At 34.4% G+C, this 26,786-nt stretch overlaps 1 protein-coding gene and 1 long non-coding RNA gene across 4 annotated transcripts in view; one reads left to right on the plus strand and one right to left on the minus strand.

Annotated features, from left to right (window-relative positions):
• Window positions 1-26,786, minus strand: part of LOC134205121 (allatostatin-A receptor-like) — a 329,283-nt gene that overhangs the window by 121,232 nt on the left and 181,265 nt on the right. The window lies entirely within an intron of this gene.
• Window positions 3,641-4,930, plus strand: LOC134206318 (uncharacterized). The gene is made up of 3 exons (XR_009978266.1): window positions 3,641-3,737; window positions 4,563-4,633; window positions 4,704-4,930. It is a non-coding gene; the product is annotated as an uncharacterized LOC134206318 (long non-coding RNA).

Here is a 26,786-nt window from a genome sequence, read left to right on the forward strand (position 1 = left end):
GAATACACTATAACAACGATTGAATATCAATATTTATAAGACGGAGTAAACTACAACAGTCAACGTTTGAGTGCAGTAGGTCATATACAAATAAAGCTACATCACGTCGCGGATCCAGCGGTTCAAGTCCTATAAGTTTGCAACGATCCTCGTATCTTGGGAGGCTCTGAGGATCGTTCCAAGGCAAGAGATGAAGAGCAAAACGAACGAACTTACGCTGGATAGACTCAATGCGTTAGATATCATTTTGATAGTGTGGGGACCACACTACGGCTGCGAATTCCAATATTGGTCTAACTAGGGAGCAATATAAAGCTTTCAAACAGTGCACATTTGTGAAGTTTTTAGTAACTCGAAATAGAAATCCAAGATTTTTAGTCGCTTTTGAAGAAACATACGCTATTCGGTCCTTGAATGAGAGCTTACTGCTAAGCATTACTCCTAAGTCTTCCACGGGTTTGTCCTTCCGTAAGGTTGTGTCGAAGATTTTGTAAACGAAGTTAATAATTGATTGCTTGCTCGCAAAACTAATAACAGACCACTTAGAGGCATTCAAAAGCATCCGATTCGTAACACACCATTCGGTAATTATATGATAGAGTTTGAATTTGAACTATACAATGAAGCGTTGACTCATCCTTGATAGAATTGTTCAAAAATATTGGAAATCCGACGAGAAACGGCTGAGATATTAACGGCCAAAGTCTATCATATTTTAGTGACGGTCTCTGATTTTTGCAATCGCAAAGTATACCCCAATATGACGGGTGGCATTGAAACAATTGGAATGACTTCAATACTTTTGTTTCAGAATAATAATGCTTTCACAGGAATTTTACTTTATGTGAATGAGTCCTTAGAATTATCACACACACACACAAACTATCTCTCCAACTTTGGTCACAACATTCCGTATAGCAACAAGAAGTAAAGAGCGAACAATGTTCATGGGAAAGTGCACGGTCGAACATTTTAAGCGAAAATGTTTCAAAAACTGTCAGCATTATTTGGTTTACTCATTTCCATTGTATACACAAGTGATTGTAAGGCCTAAGACACGAAGCAATTCATAACCAAGATCAAAAGCAGCATTCCGAAAATCGATGTGGTAAAACTGTACAACGGTCATGTTATACCAGCGAAAAACGTACTCATAAAGGAAATTTTGGTTACTTGGGATATATCAGATTAAACTGTACTTCTTTGTATTTTTTATCCCGAGCCATTCTTTTTATTCCAATTTTTTATTTGCCACCCGTTAGAAAAGACAGACGTAGTCCTACGTCAAATATCGGTAGTTTTTGAGTGCAAAATTTTCACCCAACAGAATTTGCTGACGTTACCTGTCTGTGTTCAAAAAAAAACCTACGTTGTCTGTGCTTTGGGGTCATATTGACCCCTAATTGAAATTGCTATAACTTTTTTATTGTTTTACCAATTTTGGATTTTTTGGCCCGTTTTCAAAAAAAAAATAATTTCATCATCGTTCAGATCGAAACAATGAACAATGAGATTGATGCTCTCCTAAAATATGGCGAATACTTATCAGTCAAAATCAGGTATCTGGCACCCCCAATCCTACCCACTACGTTTGACAATAGCCAACATCTTTGAGTTTCCCATTGTTCTATTGAAATTGGGTTTCCCACTGACAATTCTATTTTGTAAACAAACCATTATTCCGAACTGATTTTTTCCAAATGGACGTAAATATTTTTCACCATTTTTCGAGAACTTGTGCGAAAGTATGAATGCGAGGTATGTTTGAACAAGAATATTGATGCCTTTAATAAATTTTCATATTTCAATCGGCACCAAGCGCTCTACTTCGCCAAAATATCACGATATTTGTAACAAATTTTCAATGGGAGGTGTTCGATGACTATGATTACGTCTTCGTGTTAAATTAATCGATGATTTTGATGCTGGCATCAAAAACATGGCCGCTTCGCAGACCCCTGGTCAAAATTATATTTGAGCATTTTTTTGTTTTGTTTTTTTTTTTTACTATAGAAGCGACAAAACAGATGTTTTCGGAAAGTTATCCTGAATTTAGTCGGAGAATTAAAAATGCTAACGTTATTATTATTAGCCAATAAAAAATGTTACCGCGCGACATAACATGAAACATAAAACCTCAGAACATTTGCTTTGCAATTTTTATCGAAGTCCACGGCCACGGCGCGCCAGTGACTAGTTGAGTAGATCCGATGTGCTTCAGTAAAGGTGCGGGCCAAAGTCCTCTATGTCAGTAGTAGTCGAAAAATAACGTAAACATTGCCACCCACAGTGGGTGGCCGGAATGAAACGTCACGTCTGTTATAAAAATTGCATTGAGTATGCCAGACGTGATGTCACATTCGGCCATCTTCGGCAACCCAGCTGAGAGTTTCTCTCTCAAAAGGGCAAATTTTCGTTAAACAAATACTACTTTGGGTTTGGCCCACACCTGTAGTAAAGCACATCGGAGTAGATCGTGTCGTGAGCAGTATTGCAAAAGGGCGCGATCGACATAAAACCAGGTGGGCGGCACGACTCCATGGTTTTTGCAGCCAACTCAAAGTAAAATTTATGGTAGTATATGTGTTGTTTACCAACATCGGATTTGATTCCCATTGTGATCCATAAATGTCAGTGGGGACCAGTCGCACAAAGTTGGCTGCAAAACAAACCCATTGTGCGAGATATGAATGACATCCACCTGCATAGAACAGAGAACTAACCGCCTTTTTCTATCTCAGACATCCAAATAAAAATATCGTGGGTTTTTCGATCAATTTCGCATGGAAAGTATACATGAATGATTGTTTTGCTTTTTGTTAGATTAAAAGTTCCAAATTATGTTAATAGATTTATGTAAACAACAAGTCGATAATTTAATAATATTTTTTTAATCCATGGAAAAACTTTTCGTAATAATAAAAAGTGTTTGGCTGAGCCAATGGAGGTTGTATGCTGGTCTTATCTAATGTGGTGCTTCCTTCAAAGAGCGAAATGCTCACTGAAGTAAGCAAGTGCGTTTTGGACTTGACCAGATCGACAAATATGCTGATCAGGTGAAAGAGTATTGTTGGTAACGTAATACCCGGATAAAAATTTACAGTAACTTGAATGACATAACCCATTGAAATACAATAGATTGTGTGGTAAACAATACAAACTATTGTACGCTTATTGTAAAATGTTAACGGTTGTAAAAGATCTTTATTGTACTTACATTAACATAACAATATATTTAAATGTTACCAATACATTCTGTTATATTTTTATTGTTCGCTTATGTTTGGTATTGCACATCCAAAAACTAAACAAATTATGAAAGTATTCGTTTTGGATGATCTTGAAATTCGTCTAATGTAATTGAATTAATATAATTTTGGAATATTTCATGGATTTATTATATTGCTGAAATAACAATTGAAAACAATAAAATTACAGTAGCTTTGCTCATTAAATGAATAAAAATGTATACCGATTCTCAAGTAATATATTTTCATATTGCAGGTCTAGAAATGTTATGCAATAAAAATTGGAATTCGAAAAAATTGAAGGGAAAAGGAAAAATTTTTGCTCATCATTTTACTCGAAGAATGGCTGGAATCATTTGAGCGTGTACAGTTTTGTTTATAATTAGTGAAGAGATGAAAATAATGAAACTTTATGGTGCAGAAAGTGGCTTTTTCATTACAGTTTCTGGGTGCTGGGCAACGGTAGATCACTATGGCTTCTGTACCGTGGTAAGCATCTAATGCAACGTACACACCAGTCAAGCAGTTTGACGAACATTGACTCCACCCCCAAGAAAACGCTTCGGTTGCTGCTTTGTTGGAACGTGTGTGAAGTTGTTCGAAAAACCATTTGACAGTTGGCAGCTCGGTTGGAAAAAATTAAAACGTTTTGATTTTGGTTTGAGTTGTCGGGGGTGGAGTCAAGGTTCGCCGAACATGTTTGAACATTTGTATTGAAGTTGCACAAACCCCCATATATTTTTTGATGGTTGGTGCTCAAGTTGGCGCTTCGGTCGTTCGTGTGTGATATTGTTGGTCGAATAAATTGATTGTTCGTGCCGCTGTTGGTAAAACTTGATGGATGTTGGAATAAACGAGAGGGGGAGTCAATGTTGGTCAAACTGCTTGACCGTGTGTACGTTCCATAAAGTGTTGGAGCGCGTTAGAGCATCATTACTGGACCTGAGCGCAAGTATTTTGATCACACTCGCCGTGCTGTCATTAGTCAAACTTTTTCGCATCGGTTACTATTTTCTATTATCATTTGGCTGTTTTTCCGTACAGGTGACGTTTGACATTTGATAGTTCATCAAATAGCAGCGGTGTTATCGCGCTGCAAAATTTGGTCACCTATGCGCGTTTAGTAACGACCGGTAAAGTGTCAAGTAATGATACTGCGCTGGCAAACGGCTTATACTCACCACCGGTAATCGTAATCTTATACTACAAAAGTTAAATGTACATAATGGACGCAGTGGTTCATCCCGAACAAAAAAAATATCGTCATAATACCTGATGACATACCTGGTAACATGTATCCTTGTTTCTTTACAGAAATGAAGCTTATGATGAAATACTGATGCTTGGCCAATCTCACCCACGAGATATAATAAGAACTGATGCAGGTATTTTTTTCTTTTCTTCTCGAAGTACGTTCTAAAACTAACATTCTTTTATAATTTACATTTTGCACAGGTTTATAACTACATGTATTGAATCCGGAACCAAGTTAGTACGTCTTTTATACCCAAGTTGGAGTTTTCTTCAGATACAGGCAACTTACCCAACTTCGAAAGTAGTGCGCTGGATTCGCCTAAAGATGCGCTAAACAACGCATCAATTAGTTTGACAGATAAAACTTTGGAAGAAAGTTCGGTTCGGAAGTCCCGACAGCAAAGCGAGGTAAAATGAGTGAAAATGAAGTTTAAACTGATTTAAAATTAAATTGAAAATAAAATAATTTGTAAAACAAATAATTGTATTGTATTTTTATTGTAATGTTGGAGTATAATGTATTCTAAATCCTGTTGTATTTCTATTGTAAAACAATAGAAACAGCAATTGAAAACATTTGAAACACAATGTTTTCTATTATTTTCTCGCTCGAAATCATCCCATTGAAGAACCGTAAAATCAATTGTTTTGCTCAAAATTTTGTATGGAAAATTTTCAATTTTTTTATTGTAAAGATACATAACAACCCCCCTTTTTTATTGTAAAAGTCCCATTTACCATTCATTTTATCGTGGAAAACCATTATTTCTCATGTGATTTTATTGTCAAAATTCCATTATATTCAATGGTAAAAAGTATGTTTTAAATGGTGTTGTAACAATAAAATTTATGATATTTTAATGATATTTTTTATCCGGGTAGCCTTCCACGGACGCGGGTCGTTGATATCGGGAGAGCTTCCGTTACCACAGATGTTAGTCAGAACATCGAAGAGAGGCACTGTATAAAGCGTGTTGTTTTAGGAGGAGTACGTTAAGTACTGCCTATCCCACAGAAGTAATATTGAAAGTGGTCTCGTGGGGAATTATGGGGTTGGCGGTTTAGTGGGTAGGGACAGTCACGGCTGGAGGGTTCCCACACTCTGGTGCACTACCGTGTTGTATACAGCTATAGCTTGGAAAACTATCACAGCAAAAAATATATTAATTTGCTGCGACGCAACATCTCGAAACGTACCTTAAAATCGATGTAATTGATGATTAAACGTACTTTCACATCAAATCAACGCATTATTACGTCGATCGCCATGAGATTCAATAGAGAAACATTATGGCCAAGCTACGTAAACGGAATTTAAAATTAAACACATTCTCCGATGATAATACATTCAAAATGCTGCACGCTCATAATAAAATATAATATTACCGAAATCAACGTAATACCTATTGCTTAAAAACTTGGGACGAGCGAACACAGTAAAATATTCTGAAAATTAGCCATGACCAGGGGGAGAAGGTTCAGCACTCAATCCCTACCCCGACATGTGCTGGTTCTAAAATGTAAACAACAGTGTTAATTCTCTACCACCTTTTTGTTATGATGGCGAGGGAATTTTTATGCACACTTTTGTTTTCGATATTTTATCAAAATCAAACACTCAATCATGTAGCAATATGACGATGTGGTATGCTTGAGGTACCTGCTTGATTAATGGGACTCGAAAACGAATTTATTTGCAGTAACTAACCGAATATAAAAATGTTCGCATCATAATTTTCAATTTCTGAGTTGTAAACGATAAAAACGATTATATTTCCATTCAATATGACTTAATTTCACATGCGCCTAACGGAAACCTTGTTGTGTGAGAACGTGGCTGTCAAAACAAATCAAAACAAATCCCATTCCATTTCATGCAAACCGCAGCTGGCGGTTATTTTATTCATATAAGCATCAATCAAATGGCAATATTCGGATGTTTGTACAAAGTGGTCATCATAACGCAGCATTTCATCGCTGTAACTCAATGATTTTCTAACATCCCTTCGAGAAATCTGTTATGTATTCAACATACTGAGTCTCAAACATTCGCATCTCGAAGAATTTTCCGTGTCATGTAAATTTAAGTTATCGTTCAGTCTGATGAAGAATAATTAAATCGACATAACGCCTAACTTGTTACTCTTTGGTCGACTCGCTTTCAAGAAGTTGAAATGCACGAATGGCTAACGAGATGGCCTCTCACTCTGTGGATTGAAGTTCGATTCCCATGTTGGTCGCATTTTTTTATTTTCCTATAAAAATATGAACTCGTAAATTACAGCGCGTGTAAATTTAAAATAACATGGTCAAGCATTTTTTATTTATTTAACTGGTAAATTGCTTATCATAGTTGCTTTTAGTATCCTGACATGGGCTTTACTAAGGTGCACGTCGATTAATTCTCATAGGAGAGTGAAAACCAGATCTGCAGGTAAGTTATTAAAAATTTAACTCTCAGCGGCGTAAGTGTAAAATATGTGTCTCAAGACCACTGATTGAAAAAAAATATCCTCATTTCATCCACAGATATAATAAACAGGAGCATGCGTGATGTTACCGGTTTTATTCAGTGGCCCACTTATTACCGATGGGTAGGAATCAAAACATGTATATTAAATATCTTGGCTGTGCATATGCACAGCACATGTTTCGAAATGGACAAATTGATATGAAATTTGCGAAAAAGAATCCACGTGTCTTGGAGGGACTCGAACTCTCAACGTCCTACTCTCTAGATAGGCGTGATAACTAGGGATGAATCGATACAAGTAAATACGAGTAAATACTCGATACTTTTGATTCGATACCAAGTACTTTTGGAATCGATACTTTGATACCGATACCAAGTAAGTATCGAATTAAAGTAGTTGAATCAATTGAGTACTCAATTCAAAATCTATTAAACATTATAAACTTAAATAGAAACACTCGTATTTTTTCGTAAGAATCTTTTAACTTTTAGTATTTAAATCGAATAAATACGTTTGCTACGAAAATTGTTTGAGCTGTATGTATTTACTTCTCCTAAAATGAGTTTGTACTGTTCCATTTGATTCAACTACTTTATTGTTCCTTTGACAGATACGTATTTCGACCTCAACAGTAAGGCCGTCGTCAGTATCTCGTACTAAGTCGAGTCAAGTATGAGACATTGAAGACTGCCTTACTGTTGAGATCGAAATCTGTCAAAGGTACAATAATAAATAATAAATTACACAAATATCTAGAGTAATATGGGATTTGCACTAATATTTGCAGCTGTTTTCTAATAATTCAGAAATTTACGTTGTCTATAAATATAATGATTTAAAGTAACAGTTGGTTTACATTTAAAATCTATTCGCTATTCAAACACTATCGAGATAAACTATAAATTCGTCCAACATGAATTAGGAATGACTATTTGTGAATGACTAAATAAATTTACTTCGAATTGATGAGTACTCATATGATACAAGTAGGTATCGATACTTTTAATTCGATACTTTAGTGGTATCGATACTTTTATTCGATACTACATGAAAGTAAAAATATCGATACCTTAGTGGTATCGTTTCATCCCTAGCTGATAACCCCTACACAACAAGACCATATGTGCATATGCACAGCCAAGATATTTAACAAAAAAATGGTTTTCGTACGGCCGAGTTGCCGAATAATATGCAATTAATTGAAAACATGTATATTAGCAAGTATGTTACTGTAATTCATTTGATGCCTAACCGAATCTTGAAAATTTGTTACGGGTATATTTGCAGAATCGAAAGCACACCGCCTATATCACGAAGGCAAAGCAGTTGAATTAACACCAGAAAGAAGAACATATGTTTTGCAAAGTGCTGAAGCAGTTTAACCGCCAAAGATCATCCAATGGAGACTTAGTCTGGTGCATGCAAGAAAGATTCGCATTGAAGGTTTGGATAAAAGGATGAAGAAAACAAATGTATCAGAAAATTAGATTTAAAATATTGATAAAGATAAAAACTTTTAAGTGAAAACTAGAAATTAGGAACTGAGAACTTAAAATTTAAATTTTTATTTAAATTAATTAGGCCAATACAAATATTTAAAATCTATTTTGTCTCCCCTCTCGGATTTTTTTTGTCAAAAAATAATATTTTGAAGGGGCAACAAAAGAAAATTCGGATAATTTTGAGGATTTTCAAAACAGGAGTTTTTTTTATTTTTTTCATTTTATAATATTTTTTTATTATCCCCCCCTTGACCTTTCGGAGACTAGTAGGACAAAAAGTTAATTGAATATTTGTAACGGCCTTATTTTGAATAAAAAAATTCAAAACTACAAATTATAAATTAAAATAAAAGAAATAAAATAAAAATTTAAAATTTGAAATTTAATATTTGAAACTTAAAATTTATTCCTTTTTAATTTTTTTAGATGTTCTGATTTATAGATTTTTAGATTTTTTGAATAATAAATTTATAGCTTTCAAGTTTTTTTTTTTAATTTTTAGATTTTCAGATTTTTAGATTATCAGATTTTCAGATTCTTAGATTTTTAGACTTTCAGATTTTTAGATTTTAAGATTTTTGGATTTCTAGATTTAAGATGATTTTTAGGATCAGATTTTTAGATTTTTGGATTTTTGAATTTTTTGATTTTTAGATTTTTGGAATTTTAGATTTTTAGATTTTTGTGAGTTTTGTGATATTGAGATTGATTTTCACATCCTTAGATTTTGTTTTTTTTATTTTTGGATTTTTTGTTTTTTGATAAATAAATTTATAGATTTCTAGATTTCAAAATTAGATTTAGATTTTTAGATTTTCAAATTTTCAGATTTTTTGGATTTTTCGATTTTTAAATTTTTATATTTAAAGATTTTTATAATTTTAGATTTTTTATTTTCAGAATTTTAAATTTTTAGATTTTTAAATTTTTAGATTTTTAGATTTACAGATTCTAAGAATTTCAGATTTTTAAATTTCTTGGATTTTTAGATTTTTAGATTTTCAAATTTTAAGATTTTCAATTAATTAGATTTATTTTATAAGTATATGTATTCCTAAATTTTTGAACTTTTAGATTTTTGGATTTCTAGATTTTTTGGTTTTTCGATTTTTCGATTTTTATTTTTTTTAGTCTATAAATTTATAGATTTCTAGATTTAAGAATTTTTAGAGTTTTAGGCTTTTAAACTTTTAGATTAGAAGATTTGTAGAATTTTAGATTTTTATATTTTTAGACACAATCTAACAATCTAGATTTTTAGATTTTGAGATTTTTGTGACATTTTGATATTTAGATTTTTGGATTTTAAAATTTATAGATTTTAAAATATTTAGATCTTAAGATTTTTAAATTTTTAGATCTTTATTTTTTTTAATTTTTAGAACTTTATTTTTTTTAAATTTTCATATTTTTGATTTTTTTTATTTATAATTTTATAGATTTCTAGATTTTTAAATTATATAAAAAATATAAAAAATATATAACATGAAAATATAAAAATATTAAAATATAAAATCATAAAAATGTAAAAATTTAAAAATCAAGAGATGTAAAAATCCTAAAATCTAAAAATCCAAAAATACAAAAATATCTAAAAATCTAGGAATCTAAAAATCTAAAATATCCAAGAATCCTAAAATCTAAAAATCTAAAAATCTGTAGATCTAAAAATTTTTTAAATCTTAAGATCTAGAAATCAAAAAACGTAATAATCTAGGAATTTAAAAATCTAAAAATCTTTAATAGCTTAAAAATTTGGAAATTTAGAAATTTAAAAATCTAAAAATCTAAAAATCTAAAAATTTAAAAATCTAAAAATCTAAAAATCAAAAAAGCTAAAAATCTAAATATCTCAAAATCTTAAAATCCAATAATCTGAAAATCTGAAAATTTAAAAATCAAACCTTAAAATCTATAAATCCAAATATCTAAACATCCAAGAATATTAAAATCTAAAAATCTAAATTCTAAAAATAAAAAAATCTAAAAAATTAAAAATCTGAAATCTACAAATCCAAAAATCTAAAAGTTGAAAGCCTAACAATCCTAAAATTCATAAATTTATCCTAGAATGTTTTCATAAATATACCAAAAACCCGAAACCTAATAAATCAAGCATTCCTGAATTCAATAATTTCCCTAATTGTATGAAAAATAATTTTTAATTATTGTACTGTGGATTTACGTAAAAAAATCAGAAATAAAATAAAGTATACCATTTCTCCAAAACGTTTTTCAGTATCAAGTTCCTGTATATCCTTAACCCGGTCCGTAACGAGGTTCCTGCTGGCTGTATTTTATGTTGTTTTTGTTATTACGTCAATCATATTACGATGCAAAATGATTACATCGCTTTATTTTGAGGAAAAAATGTCACACATAACAGATGTAATAATACGTGCGAAAAATATATTAAGCTCTTTTAGTGGAATGTATTAAACCGTCTAAGACGAATTAAGTACTGTCCATTTAATTCCACCAGTTAATTTTCGTTATCTTTGCAGATACGTATTTCGACCACAACTGTGTGGTCGTCTTCAGTGTCTTGTACTTGACTCGACTCGACTCGGCAAGTCGAGTCAAGTACAAGACACTGAAGACGACCACACAGTTGTGGTCGAAATACGTATCTGCAAAGATAACGAAAATTAACTGGTGGAATTAAATGGACAGTACTTAATTCGTCTTAGACGGTTTAATACGTGCGATTTACGACGGCGATGATGTGCATCGAATCCGTTGAAATATTACACATTTTTTTTTGCTGTGATACAAAACACGTAAGCAGGGTCAATGCATAAAGCATTACTCCATGTGGGAAAAAAGCAGGGGGAGAAGGTGGAGCACTGAATCCCTACCCCAACATGTGCGACATCTGGATTTGGTTCTAAACTGTAAACAACAGTGTTAATTCTCTACCACCTTTTTGTTATGGCGAGGCAATTTTTATGCACATTTTTGTTTTCGATATTTTATCAAAATTAAACACTCAATCATGCAGCAATATAACGATGTGGTATGCTTGAGATACCTGCTTGATTATGGGGACTTGAAAAAGAATTTATTTGCAGTAACTAACCGAATATAAAAATGTTCACATTAACGATTGCGCCCTAACACCGGTTCTAAGCTTCGATGCAGAGTACACGAGCTTTGTTCGCCAGTGACAGGCGTATGAGGCCCTTGGAAAAAAGCAATCAACAGAAATTGGGCTGCAAATCCTGGAAAGGTAGTGAGTTTATTTTATTCAATTTTGCCGGACTGGGAAAAGACGCGTCTTAGGTTGTTGACTTGACAAATGGTGATCAACCTACAAGATGCGATTAGCTAATAGTAAACAGGGGTATACTTGGGTCGTTTTTTACGCGGTTTGTTTTTGCTTGTATGTGACCTTTGGATTTAACGAAATATTAAGTTAACTTCGTGAAAAAAATCACAAAAAATCAGGTGATATTTGAGGGGGTTAGAAGCAGAGAGGTATAAGTGACATTTTGATCGAAATTGAGTTGACTACAGCAAAACATGCTAAGGTTCTTGTGATTTGCGAAATCGTGTTAATATAGTTTGTACGATGTCTATAAAAAATGATAAAATTTCCAAAAAATAAGTAATTTTTGGAACTTTCACACAATTTGTATGAAGCAAAAAAAATTGAAAAACTTTGCCCTCATTTTTCTCAAATCTAGCTTTTTGTTACTTACAACCCTTTGATCCCTTCATTTAAAAAGTTGTGCAAATTGTGGTCGACCGAGAAATAGATGAAATCCAACCGCGTAAAAAGCATCCCAAATGTATACCACAAAAGCTCAACTCAATGGACGCAGTCGTTCTACGCCCAACAAAAAAAGTTGATTTTACATCCGGTACGTGTTGTTTTAGCAGAGACAACATTTTTACAACATAAGTCAGTTAAATAAACAAAACTACCTACACATTTACTATCCTGCAGCACTTCAGAACGGCTGCAGTGGCTTAAATCTCGGCAAAATAGTGACTAAGTCATCCGATGCGAAAGTCAAACATAATACTGGCAGCATCGTTCGTTAGATGGAACTGTGCAAAGTAGCGCCCAAAACCGCACCGTTGTTTGGAAAGAAGAAAAAAAAACACACCATTCTCGCCTTACGATAGCGGAGGATTTTCGAGGGGAGAAAGCCTGAAGCCATTAGCACTTGAAGACTTTCTGCGTTACTTACAACAGGACACAGCACGGTAGTAGATAGAATCTCTCTAGTGGTGGGTGTGCCAGAAGCACCGTAGGGGTTGTGTGTTGTGTGTGATACCGGCACACCCGTAAGAGGATAATTTTATGGGGAGCAAAATTGAGGTAGAGTAAATATTTGATCAGTGGATTGATTCAATTAATGGGAGTTTGTTGCAGGCTTGTGAAACGTCAGGTTTCCTTCGCCTTCGGCTAACTTAAGTGCTCGACAGCACTCGCAAAGCCTTCGTAAAGAGAGGATAACATGGTGTAAGTTTGTATCAAAGGGGGCTTTTGAATTGGATTTTATAGCTCGTTGCACCACAGTAAATTTACCTGAGGCTACAAAGTCGTTTCGTGTGCATTTGACATTTTTGCGCAGCTGTTTGAACGTTTAGAATCATTTTTACGACAACATTTTCCAGAAAATATTTAACAGATATATTAAAGCATAAGTTATACTATCATTTCAAGCATAAGGTTCCCTTATCTGCATGAACTTCTGTCTATAGAAGAATAAATTTAAGGATCAACCGACGTAACTGTAGTAATTAAGCTATTCCAAATGACACTGCACTATCAATAGACCTTTATATCGAATCTTAATGTATGCAAACTTGTATCATTATCAGTACGAATCAAACTTCATTTACATTGAAAAAATAATAAATCAAATGAAAATAAGTTGTTTTATAACGTCTTACAGTAATGTCTATGCAAACGGCAACATAAGCAGCATAAGTTGAGAACTGTCATAATTTAGGTAAATACGATGTGAGCCGATATTCAGAGCAAGGTTATTTTAACTAAACAAAGACTAATTTAATAAAGACTGGGGAAAACAAACGTTGCAAAAAATGTGATGAAAATGTTATTTATGCATGTGCCGTTATATAATTCTTCAACGCTGACTCCTATAGTGAAGTAAATTCCCATAGTGCAATAATTATCCGAGCAATCAGAGTGTATGTAATTAAGAGTGGCGACATGTGCCGCATTTGACAGGGCTCCTGCTCGTTTGGAACGCGATTTTGTATGAGAATGACAGATGAATTTTGTTCCAATTCTGACAGTGTCGCCACTCTTAATTACATACACTCTGCGAGCAATATAGAGTGGTAACGGGATGAAACGTTTCATGACATAACGAACGCGAGGAAACGGTGAAACGCAAAAAAAAGGACGTGAGCTGCTGACCGGAAACATAGGTCGAGAAGAAAACGGAAAGCTCATTCTGAAAACGATTTTTACGGAAGACAGTCGTGTTGCAGTGTGTCGCAGTGGAATTTTGTACAGCGTTTTTCCCGTGAAATACGACAGTAACGTTGGACTTCTCACTAGTGACTTCTATCGGAATAGCCCCATTCTGATCCATTAAAACACGCTAGGTGGTTTATTATCATTTTCAAGGTTTGTGGATGATCCAGAAATTCCTTGGATAATACTTCTACGGCTCAACAAGCATAACGATAGACTTTTCATGTATGCATTCTAGTGGAATAGCCTCATTCTGGCCTACGATAGCACATTGCACTATGGTCCAGGATTCAGATTTACGCGGAAAGATGCATTTTACGCCAAAACTATATTTTTTAGAAAAAACTGTTGTTCTACAAAATTGTTCGAAATAGTAAGGCCATCATTATGGTTCTACCAAAAAATAGGGTGGCCCATCATATAAAAAAAAAATAGAAAATATTTTTTTTATTTCTCAGAATATTGACATGTTATGTTCTACAAAGTTGTAGCGCAGCTTATTCCAATCAATTTTGCTAAAAAAACTTTTTCTGTAGCTCTTAAGTTGGCTGATTTAGAGCAATTTTACCTAATTGGATTAGGGTGTACCTCAAAAAAACTGTATTTTTGATCTACTTTTTTTGTTTTACATTTCTCGAAAAAGTCGTCTTCAGGTGACTTTTAGAGCTCAAAAAAATGCAACTTTTGATGGGTAAATACGCTCAATATCTTTTTCCGATCAAAAGTTACAATCGTTTTTCTGTCAAAATTACATTTTTTCATAAGTTGATATCTCCGGTTAGGGCAGACCAAAAAAATATATTCACACGGCATCTGAAAGAGAAATTAATATTCTTTATTATGTTATTAAGGATATGTTATTTTTTTATCTCAAGTTTCACCAATTTTACTAAAATCATGTTTTTTCAAATAAATTGATATAACTCGACAACAGAAGAAGATACAGACGATATTCTTATAGCAAAACACGCGTTTTAAAAAGCCTCAAAAGTTTTCAGAAGGTGACATCCGTGAAAAATAAAAAATGAAATGAGCAGATCATAAATATTCTTTTTTGAGGGACACCCTAATCCTGGTAAGTAAAATTACTCTAAACAAGTGAGCTTGAGAGCTACATAAAAAGTTTATATAGCAAAGTTGATGGGAAAAAGCTGCGCTACAACTTTGTAGAACATTTTATGTCAATTTTCCGCAAAATAAAAAAAATAAAATTTCACATTTTTATAAAATGGCCCACCCTATTTTTCAGTAATTCTATAATAAGGGCCCAAGTATCCAGAACAACTTTGTAGAACAAATTTTGTTTCTTAAAAGTATGCTTCAGACCGAAAATGCATCTTTTCTCGTAAATCTTGCAATACGATGATAATGATAAAATTTATAAAAAGTGTTTAAGCTGTAGATTTTTTATTTTCCATTTCTCACGAATGTCATCTTCTGAAGACTTTTGGGGCTTTTCAAAACGCGTGTTTTGCTATAAGAATATCGTCTGTATCTTCTTCCGTTGTCGAGTTATATTAATTTATTTGAAAAAACATGATTTTAGTAAAATTGATAAAACTTGAGATAAAAAATAACATATCCCCAATTTTTTGACATAATAAAGAATATTAATTTCTCTGCCCTAACCGGAGATATCAACTTATGAAAAAAATGTAATTTTGACAGAAAAACGATTATAACTTTTAATCGGAAAAAGATATTGAGCATCAAAAGCTGCATTTTTTTGAGCTATAAAAGTCACCTGAAGACGACTTTACAAAACAAAAAAAGTAGATATAATACTGTTTTTTGAGGTACACCCTTATCCAATTAGGTAAAATTGCTCTAAATCAGCCAACTCAAGAGCTACAGAAAAAGTTTTTTTTAGCAAAATTGATTGGAATAAGCTACGCTACAACTTTGTAGCGTATGTCAATGTCAATATTCTGAGAAATAAAAAAAATATTTTCTAGTTTTATGATGGGACACCCTATTTTTTTGTAGAACCATAATGATGGCCTTACTATTTCGAACAATTTTGTAGAACAACAGTTTTTTCTAAAAAATTTAGTTTTGGCGTAAAATGCATCTTTCCACGTAAATCTGTATCCTGGACCATAGTGCATTGGTTGGTTTATAATCATGTTCAAAGTACATATATACAACAATTAAATTTGGTCAAATATGTTTCTATCATCCACTAAAAGCTTATCAAATCATTGCGGAAAGAGGCCCTATAACGCCCTCCGTGGCAAAACGCTTTTTCGGCATTCCATCATCTTCATCGTGGTATATTTTGGCGAGGTAAAACGCCCTATTGGGACTAGCCTACTAGTGCGCATCTCCACGGGCTGGCCATCCCAGAATTGCTGACTAGCCGACGCGTGGTACGTTGTTCTCTAAGAGCCGCTAGCTAAAACGCATTTTACCTCATGAGTTTTCCGGCAATAGAACATCAAGGCTCAAGTACGGAAGTGTTTCTTTTTGACGGCATTTTTTTTCCGCCGCTAATAAAATGTTAGAATTGTTTTATGAGGCTAATTCAAGTCGGTGAACCTCCCATCAAGACCAGTGTATACTGAAAATGGCAGCAATAGAAGACGGCCGATAAATATGGCGCCAGATTTGGATTCTACTGGACGATACGTGGATGATGTTGGCAAGTCCAATTCGATCGGCGGAGCACGGCACATGGAATGGACGAGCCATGATCCGATAAGCGAGATACCGGAATAGACGTCCAATGGACGTGGTGAAGTGCTGGACTTAACGGTCGAAAAACTTGGTCATGGTTTGACAGGTCGTAGAGATAGGTAAGTGAACAATTAGTTCCGACGAGAGGACGAGCGTGCACACTAGTTCAACGGCGACTCAGATAAAAATACGTTGATACATATTTATATCCAAGCCTTTATTCAATTAATTCAATTAATCTATCTTCTTCATTATATTCATTATTTTCATTCATTCATTATTCATCTACATTTCGTTTATTTTTCATATTCAAATTATACAGTGAACGCTCTCCTACTCATATTTTTTTCATCTTTCATACTATATGAAGGTTTTTTCTTTGATCGTTTTCTTTAATGTACTTACTAACCCGATCATCCCTTTAATAGAGTATTAATCCTATGAGCTGTGCCGTATGATGTAAAGTATTTTGATGTGATACGTTATATACTTTATTCCCACTAAAAATTATAAAGGGGGACTGTTTGGGCGGTGCCCCTATTTCCGTCCCCTGCGTCTGTTACTCAGGCGCATTGTTGCCGAATTGATTGGTTCTAAATAGGGGAGGACAGTAGAACCATGGGGCAAAATAACCTGCGATTGCGATTTGCGATTCTTTCACCTTATTCGTAAGATTGTCGTTGAATCGATGTCATAGTTCATTATATTTACATATTTTTATATTATTATGTTTTACATTATTATATATTCATATTTCCATATTTTATGTTTCGATATTGTCATAATAATATAATTTCATCTTTTTCTGCTTTTCACCTAAGTGTTCTATTGGCGTTTTCTAGGTTATTGATTGAAAGCTTTTCTATGCCCGCCAATTACATGAGTATGTATTTTGTGCGGTGATTGAAGTGCCTAAGGACCCGAAAATGTTTCCCAACCTGAGCATCCTGCACCTAACTGGAACCCATATATTTTTATATTTTCATTTTTTATTATTCTTATATTTTAGTATTATAATGTTTTCATATATAAATAATGCCTTTTACAAAATGTGTACATTCGGAACCGTTGTTGAAACTGTGATTCGATTGGGTATACCTTAGATAAATAAGCTTGAAACCACTGTTAGGCCCGATGCCCACGTAGCGTCTTTTCAATGCTGCGTGCACACGGCGTTAAAAGGACGCATGTGTGCATCGGGAAAAAGCGGTAACGCAACGTCGCCGCACCGATGCACACCTGCGTTTTTTCAACGCTACGTGCACGCAGCGTTGAAAAAAAGCTACGTGGGCATCGGCCCTTAAGCTCCATCGTAGGCAGAGGCGCATCCACGTTCCGAGTCGTGGGTAGGACAAATTGGAAATGTTGAATTGAGTCAATTTGTGGTATTAGCTCTAGGGTGTTACAAGCCTAGAATTTGGTATGAGAGTAGCATCACTTCCACCCTTTTCCACAGAGAACTGCATTCGTTACCACAGAGGTGCAGATAACTCTATGATCTCTCAAAGGTGCTAAGGGAAGTTTTGGAGCTGTTAGTGTGGAAAGTATAACAGTAGAAATTGTTACGGTATAACGTGAAACAAAGAAAAAACTAAGATCTTTAAAAAAGTTTCGGCTGGTGGTGAGTCGGCGCCAACCGGTGTTAAAAAATGTGGTGTGGTAATTAACTTCATTCGCGTGTGCTCATTTTTCCGTTTCATATGAGCCAATCAAAAAAACTTTGTGTTATATTTTGGGTTGAGTGTTGTGTTTTTCAGCAGTCTAGTGAGGATATCCCATGGAGGCGTAGAAGGATAAAATCCGGTGAGAGCTTTCCTTTTACTTACTTTTATATGAAGTTTCTAGGTATTTTTGCGAATTCTCGAACAATTGATTAATATATTCACATCAATTTAAACCGATTCATCTTGAATTGACACTCAAGATTGTAAATATTGCCTAGCCAGTAACTATTGTCCTCTGCGCGAAAAAGCCTGCCCTTTGATTTTGCACCATCTAAACGGTTTCATGATCCTAATTTAGTAAGTGCATTTAATAGAAGGATATTTGAGCAAACGTGAAAAATAAAATCTCGTGTCATGTTACCGTGATTTTTTTTCCTCTACCAAAAAACTCAATAGACGCTTGGATCAAATTCTTTGGTCTGTTTCATCAAAATTGAAGTAAGAGTAGATGAAGGATACCACAAGGCAGTCATATAATGGCAATATTATTTTGACAAATTGTGTAACAGCAAATTTGGCGATTTAGAATGATGCACCGATCCAAAATTTAGTGTATTCTTTTTAAGAAAATTCACCAAACATAATTTTTGTATACTCAAACTTTTTGTACATGACTGCTATATTTAATGACACTCCTCGAGTATGCCTTAACTTGTTTAATCTATTATGCGCTCAATCCGGTAAATGTCAGCCTTGAATATTACTTTCTTCACTCAGTTTGTACATTAGTACGCATGTTCGCGGTGATGTGACGCTCATGATGCACTACGTGTCTAGTTACATGTTTGAATCTCGCTCATTACAAAAACATATGCAGATATCAATATTTCCCTAACAATTTCAATTAGAAACAAAAGGGGAAGGGATTTAAATATTTAACTTTCTTTCTCGTTTCAGAGAGCGATCAATGGCGCTTAAACCTAGGCTTATTAGCCAGGGCAAGTTTAATAGCTTCGCCCCATCCCAGCAAAATCATCAATGAAATGACATAAATTTCTTAGCATGGTCATTCCCAACGTATATTCAATCTTATCATATCATTTGCTTATGATGATACTCCTAAACTATATTCCCTTCCAACCATCCAACTCCTTGACATCTATGAGGGCGTCGGTGAGTCGCTGGCCTCTCTTTAAGTAGATGTCATATCATCATTTCCTTCCCTTCCCTAGTAACGGAGAAGATGGGCGTGGCCAGCAATGGTAGCTTTCATGCTTTATCATTTTGGACCTCCAATTGGGTTGCTATTAATTCCCAAATAGTAATCCATAAGCAGTTGGGGTAAGAAAGATAAAGAATATACATGACAGCTATCAGTATGCAATCTACGAAATACTCCGTTACAACGCAACGCAACGCAACGTGAAACACAGAAAAAACTAAGACAAAAAGATTAAGAAAGGAATGAGCTTGCGTTCGAACCCGCGACATCCTGCTTGAAGGTCTTAGGACATTCTCCAGTTATGCACTATTTTACTACTAGTTTCTCTCTTTAAATACACTCCTCACGGAATCCAAATTCGAGAGTAATCGCGTTTTCAAGGGCACACCACTTGATACGGTAGTAACGCATAACTGTCATTTTTATTATTTCACACATGCTACGACGGTACCTGGTTGGCTACAACGTCGATACACCTACGCCTATTGTAGCGTATTGTAGAGCTACGGCAGTTTTGGGCAATGTTCTTCCAGTTTCCCCGAACGTTTAAGTTCCCCTGGTTAGATTCCACTACGTACAGCCAGCGTGTTTGTGGGCGTAGTCGCTGGCCTCTATCCGGTTTTCTGTTTAATATTATCTTCGCTTCGTCTACTGTATTTTATACGATTCAGTAATATGATCCATAATTTTGGTCATGTGATGCATAAATTTGAACATATGATCCATAGATTCTGAACATTTTGTTGGTCAATTAGTATAGTTTTAGTGGCGATCCCGACAGTTTTAAGGTTGAAACTAGTTTGAACCTTTTTTTCAGTTCGAAACTATAGTTCCAACCTGAGCAAATAAAAAACATGTTGACATCGGTCAGGTCGGAGCTGGTTCCATTCAAAAGTGAATTGGACATTGTGAATTTTTCAATAACCGAACCATTCTATGTCCTGTCATAAGGCAGTCAATGGGTCAAATGGCCCAATTTACTTGAAATTCTTGTAGAGTACATCAAATGTATCTGAGAGCAAGGTAACTAAAATAAAGAGATCTTATTGTACGATTTTGTTATCCAGACTGTCGAAGAAAGCAATGATCCATTGTCACCCCGATGACAGTCCCTTTGAATCTTAAACAGTTTTTCCAAAATTAGAGCCATCCGATTTCATTTAACAGTAGTTTGAGAGCGTCACTGGAGTACTTTCGAAGTCTACGATAACCGTGATGGTTCTGTTCGATACATAGAATCTATCAAGTCTGGGTGCTGGTGCTGGGCGCATCCACGTTCCGGGTCGTGGGTAGGACAAATTGGAAATGTTGAATTTTGTCAATTTCTGGTATTAGCTCTAGGGTGTTACAAGCCTAGAATTTGGTATGAGAGTAGCATCACTTCCACCCTTTTCCACAGAGAACTGCATTCGTTACCACAGAGGTGCAGATAACTCTATGATCTATCAAAGGTGCTAAGGGAAGTTTTGGAGCTGTTAGTGTGGAAAGTATAACAGTAGAAATTGTTACGGTATAACGTGAAACAAAGAAAAAACTAAGAGAAAAAGATTAAGAAAGGAATGAGCTTGCGTTCGAAGCCGCGACATCCTGCTTGAAGGTAGTAGCGGTTGCTACAAGTTCACTGAGTTTGTCTCCCGAAACGATGCACATTTTACCTATATTGCCGCTAAAAGCATAACATTTACTGTCCCATGTCCATCCCTATTAATATAAGACATATGTGCTTGGGGCTGCAACTTAATCATTTCTATAAATAACTTGACTTTACTTGATTACGGATAGAAAACGGTACATAATTTAAGAAATTTTCTAACATTTTCAGGAAAAATATTGTTTTTCCAAGATTGTGTAAGGATTGCTCAGAAGCATGACATACATCTTTGAATTCTTACGATTATCGAACATTTTTACAAGCTGGTGGAGGTGGTCATGGATCACAGAAATTTGTATAAATATTCAATGGATTAAATCAATTTATTTGTTTCTTTTTATTAACATTCAGAAATTATTAGGAATTTACTGATTCAAAGTAAACATCCAAGAATTCGTATGATTGTATAACAATCTTTATGGGAGCTCAGAATTCATGACGGAACGAATCTGTTTGTAGTTCTTCAGTTTTCAATGAATCTTTTGAAGTTTGTAGAAAACTTTTTTCCGTGGGCTTCTAATAATCCATTTAAGGTCACTCCTCACGGAATCCAAAACTAAATGCATCGCAGCATGCGTGAAATTATAAAAAAGTTACTTGCGTATTGAATGGTGTACCCTTGAAAACGCTAGTGCATTTAGTTATGGATACCGTTAGGATTGTCTTTAAATGTACTTTATTTATCATAACCTTCCAAATTTGCTGATGTTAACAACTATTCTTTTACCTCTGGAAAAAAATTTAGACCAAAGATATTTTCGATCATTTAGTAATCTGGGTTCGATTATTTAGAAGCTTGTCAATAACTGATTCTTCATTCTTCTTCTTCTAGTGCGAAGGTTTTCTACAACTCTGTCTAATAGGTCGTAAAACTAAATGATATTTTGTTATCAATTATAAGTTACTGCATCTAGCGCTTTAACTTCGTTATTTGTGGAATTCAAAGAAAGACTTGTTAAGCAGAGTTGTAAAAAAACTTCAAGCTGAAAGTCCAGCGTACAACATATTTTGGAATTTAGTCTGTGGGATGAGTTATTGTCAAACTACTAAATGATCGAGCCCAGATTTTCTACAGATTACATCCTGAGCGCTGAGTGCCTAAAGTCCCTAAATCAGTACTCTATTCCTTTAGAATCCCAGAAACGTCTATGTTTATTCTAAAAACTCCGATTAACTTTGAAATCACCATTTGATAACACACATTCTTGCCAGTCAATGACTTCTTTGTTCTTACCATAATCATGGGTAGGACAATGCTTTGACTGTCCCACCCAGGCAAATTCATGCATAGGACATGTCCTACTTGTCCCACCCACTCCCGACGCCACTGATCGTAGGCACCCCTATAGATATTTGTTTTTTCTCCTAGGTCGGCTGCTGATACAATAATTTGTCTCTGGAAACAACTTTTGATTTTGAAAAACTGTTCTTGTGTTTGTTCTTTATTTTTTTTTTGTTTTAGATTATTTTAGCAATGCACCGTGAAAACGTAATATATTTCAAGACAAAATTTTCAAAACGACTTATCTGCTTTTGTAAACAAGGATTCAAACGACGATTTGACGAATCTGATGGCTCTCCCACGCAAACCAGCACCATCAACAAGTAGAACCTTCACCTAACTATTGATGGTGTTGGTTTGCGTGGGAGAGCTGTCAGATTCGTCAAATAGTCGTTTGAATGTTTGTTTGTAAAGGGGGATAAGTCGTTTTGAAAATTTTGTCTTGATTTTATATAAGTTACTTTACTATCTATACTATATATATACACTATCAATATTTATCGCTATCATTTGAAAAAAATCAGCGGTGAAAAATAAGGCGCTAAGCTGAAATAGCACTAGAGAAGAACCGTTATAACGACCTAATGGCGATACTCGAAGAGGCTAAAAAGTAATCAGACAATTCACATGTAACCGTGCATAAGATCGTACTTGATTATTCAATTTTTTATACCTACTTACATGAAAATACGTAACCATGACACGAATATTTACTATACTGCCGCTAACCGCAAGTCGAGCACATCTGTATATGGAGGCCCATGTACAGATGTGCTCGACTTGCGATTAGCGGCAGTATATCAATTGCATACATCATATTCATCGGTTTTTTTATTTAGAATACTAGCAGACCCGACGAACTTCATTTCGTCTAAAATTGATTTATTCTCTTATAGAATATCAAATTATGCTGCAATTTCTGTATCATTTGTATGGGAGCCCCCTTCTAGAAGGGGAGGGGTTTCGAACCATCACATAAACATATCTTCCCTTCAGAAACCTCCACATGTATGATTTGGTTCCATTTGCTTCATTAATTCTCGAGATATGAAGAAATTTTTGTTTCGTTCGTATGGGAGCACCCCTTTTCAAAGGGTAGGAGTCTCAAACCATGTTAAGAACCTTCCCCGGCCCCAAAAACACCTACATACAAATATTCACGTCGATCGGTTCAGTAGTTTCGGAGTATGTAAGGTTCAGACAGACCTAAATTCATTTTTATGAATATAGATTTTACAAAAGGTAAGAACCGGATTACGGAAATGTTTGAGGAAGGTGACAAATTAATGAATGCAATTGTGATTCAACACAAGCTGTCGATGCACATTCCTAACGATTTTGTTATAGCAACCTTGCAGATAGGATGAATCAGTTAATTAAGTAATTTGTCCTCTAGATTGGCTTTTCTTGATGATCACCTATGCCTTTTTTTATTAAGTCATTGTTTTTTTTCAAATTTTGATCACCTATGCCGACCGGTATACCTAACCATCTCTCCTACTGAATTTTGCTTCCTGCAGCAATCCTCAACTTTTCTTGTGCTATTTATAATGTTTCTACTCGCCCCAATTGATTATTCCTGAATGGCTCAATGTATCTGAAAAACGTCACCTGCGTCACTTTATAGGCCCAGAGATCTGTAGTGTTATATTTATTATACTTAACAAATTTACTATTTACTATGTCTGAAACTTGATTATGCATATGTACAACATCTGATAGATTTAGTTCGGAAAAGGTATTGGAGGGTAACCGCCCCTTCGGTGGGGTTTGATCCCACGACCCCAGTTGGGATCAAACCCCACCGAAGGGGCGGTTACCCTCCAATACCTTTTCCGAACTAAATCTATCACATGTTGTACATATGCATAATCAAGTTTCAGACATAGTAATTAATTTTTACTCCGGGTGGCTTAATACCCGGCATATAGGCAATTAACTTTGAATGTACGGAAATTTACTATATTTTTCCCATATGATTGATATATTATTTTGAGATTTGATAATATAAAAACATCATTTATTTGATTTAATCATTTATATTTTCAGGAATATTATTATCAGAATTTAATTTAAATCCTGATCGCATTGCAAAGCTATTCAGTACATTATATTCTAAATATTTATTACTATTATTTTATACTCATCACATAGCTTCACATCATTACATTGCTTCTTATCATGAATATATTTCATTTTGTTATTCATTACATATGCTATATTTTATATATTTTATATGCCGTCAGAGATATTTCCCAGCCAACACCAAGTCGCATATGCTGGCGAATAAGTGTACAAGGTGGAGGCGATATAGGCACATTCCTCTATTTGACTGCATGCAAAGTGCAAGTATATGGCCTCCACTTTGTACACTTATTCGCTATGATATACGATCTTGTGTTTGCTGGGTTTTCTCTGATACAGCCTCGAGGTCCAGTGGTTCTTCAACCGAAACACCACCGTATTAGGTTGTTCTTACAGGAAGTATTAATTATAGCCTAAATTAACAATGAAATTGTTGTTTCAGCCCTTCCTCTTGGAGCACGGTAGCCTTATAGGATTCTCTACCATATAACTATTTCATATATTCTCTTCATATGCCTGAATTTTCCTTTCAAAATTGCTGATTTGACTGTAAATATATATGATTGGGTTGGGAGGGTGCATCAGGGCATCAATGAAGTTACAACTGGACAATGAAGTGGTAGCCAATCGGAGTCAAGGAAGGAAAGTATTAGTCGTTCACGTCTATTACTTTTATCTCCAACAGTTGTTAACCAGTTGACGCGCCCTTCTTCAAACAAACCATCCCGTGGAAAGCTTGACAAGTATTGCAAAATTCATTATTATTTTTGTTGGATCATTCTGCTGGAAGGAGATTCTCATTTTCACGTGGGTTTCGTGTAAGTGTCTCTGCTTACGGGTCCACCACCCCCATTTTGGCCCTTCATACAGCAATATGTTGAATTCAAAATTATATTGAAACTTGGCCTTACTGTCAAGTGGAACCGCATGCAGAGCAAGACTCTAGCCAGGATGGTGGCTAGCTACATACATACATACCAGAGCGTTAATGAATAAAGCTTCCAATGAATGATTAAATTTGATATGATTAAATCATTCAACTCTATGATTAAAGATTATGATTAATGATATAATAATTTTTGACAATGATTAATGATAATGATTAACGATTAAATTAATTTTTGACAATGATTAACGATAATGATTAATGAATAAAACGTTTAGAGTATGATTAACGATTACCGATCGTGATTAAATGCTGACACAATATGTGTATGATTAATGATTAAAGATCGGTATGATTAATGATTAATGATTATGAATAATCAAATAAAATGGTTTGCATATTGATCAATTATCAAGTAACATTTTTACCAAATTGGGTTATTGAAAGGTATGAAAATTAAATTATTATGATTAAAGATTAATGAATAAAAACGATGTATGCAATGATTAAAATTGATGATTAATGATTAAACTCAAAACAATTATGAATATGATTAGTGATTAATGATTAAATGTAAAATTCTATGATTAACGATTAGTGATTAATGATTGAATCATATTTTTTGTATGATTATGATTAATGAATAATGATTAAATAGCCCATTATTCATTAATCATGATTAAATCTATGATTAATCACTAATGCTCTGATACATACATACATGAGTTTTCCGGCAATAGAACATCACCACTTTTTTTTAAATATGAATATCATCAATATCTTTGAGATTTTCTACAATTTTAAGATGGCATTTGGTCGGAATGTTGTTTAACTGTTGCATGAGGCAAAAATACCCATGAAAATCGATAACATTGAAGGTCCATGATTAGTTGGTGCATATTGTCCCCCCTCCCCCTAATGATCTACACTAATAAAACCTGATCCATGACTCTCGGTAGATTGAACGCTATTTAATTCATATGATTGGGGTTTCAACTTTAATTTGAACTTATCATCAAACTCGCTAGTCAAAGTAAATTATGGTTGACTCATCGCTGTTTTGTTTTGAGTCAGCGTTTCGTTTCACGATTCATATTCTTTTTTATTTCATTCATCTCATTTAATAAATGACGTTTGATCAATTTTTATTTTGCACGATGTGCATATTAAATAGTTCTGATTGAAAATGGTCCACGGTATAAAAAGAGACCTTCCTTGGCGTAACGGTAAGCAATAACACGCTGAAGGTGGCTTGGTTCGATTCCAAGGTTGTAAATTTGCTTGACTTCTTAGGCATGATAGTATCATCGTATTGGCCAAATGGCAGAAATGGTAACTTTGTTAGGAAACCTCGAAGTTAATAAGAGTAGAAATGATTTGAATA

This window comes from Armigeres subalbatus, chromosome 1 (assembly GCF_024139115.2).
Source record: "Armigeres subalbatus isolate Guangzhou_Male chromosome 1, GZ_Asu_2, whole genome shotgun sequence".
Taxonomy (NCBI): Eukaryota; Metazoa; Arthropoda; class Insecta; order Diptera; family Culicidae; genus Armigeres; species Armigeres subalbatus.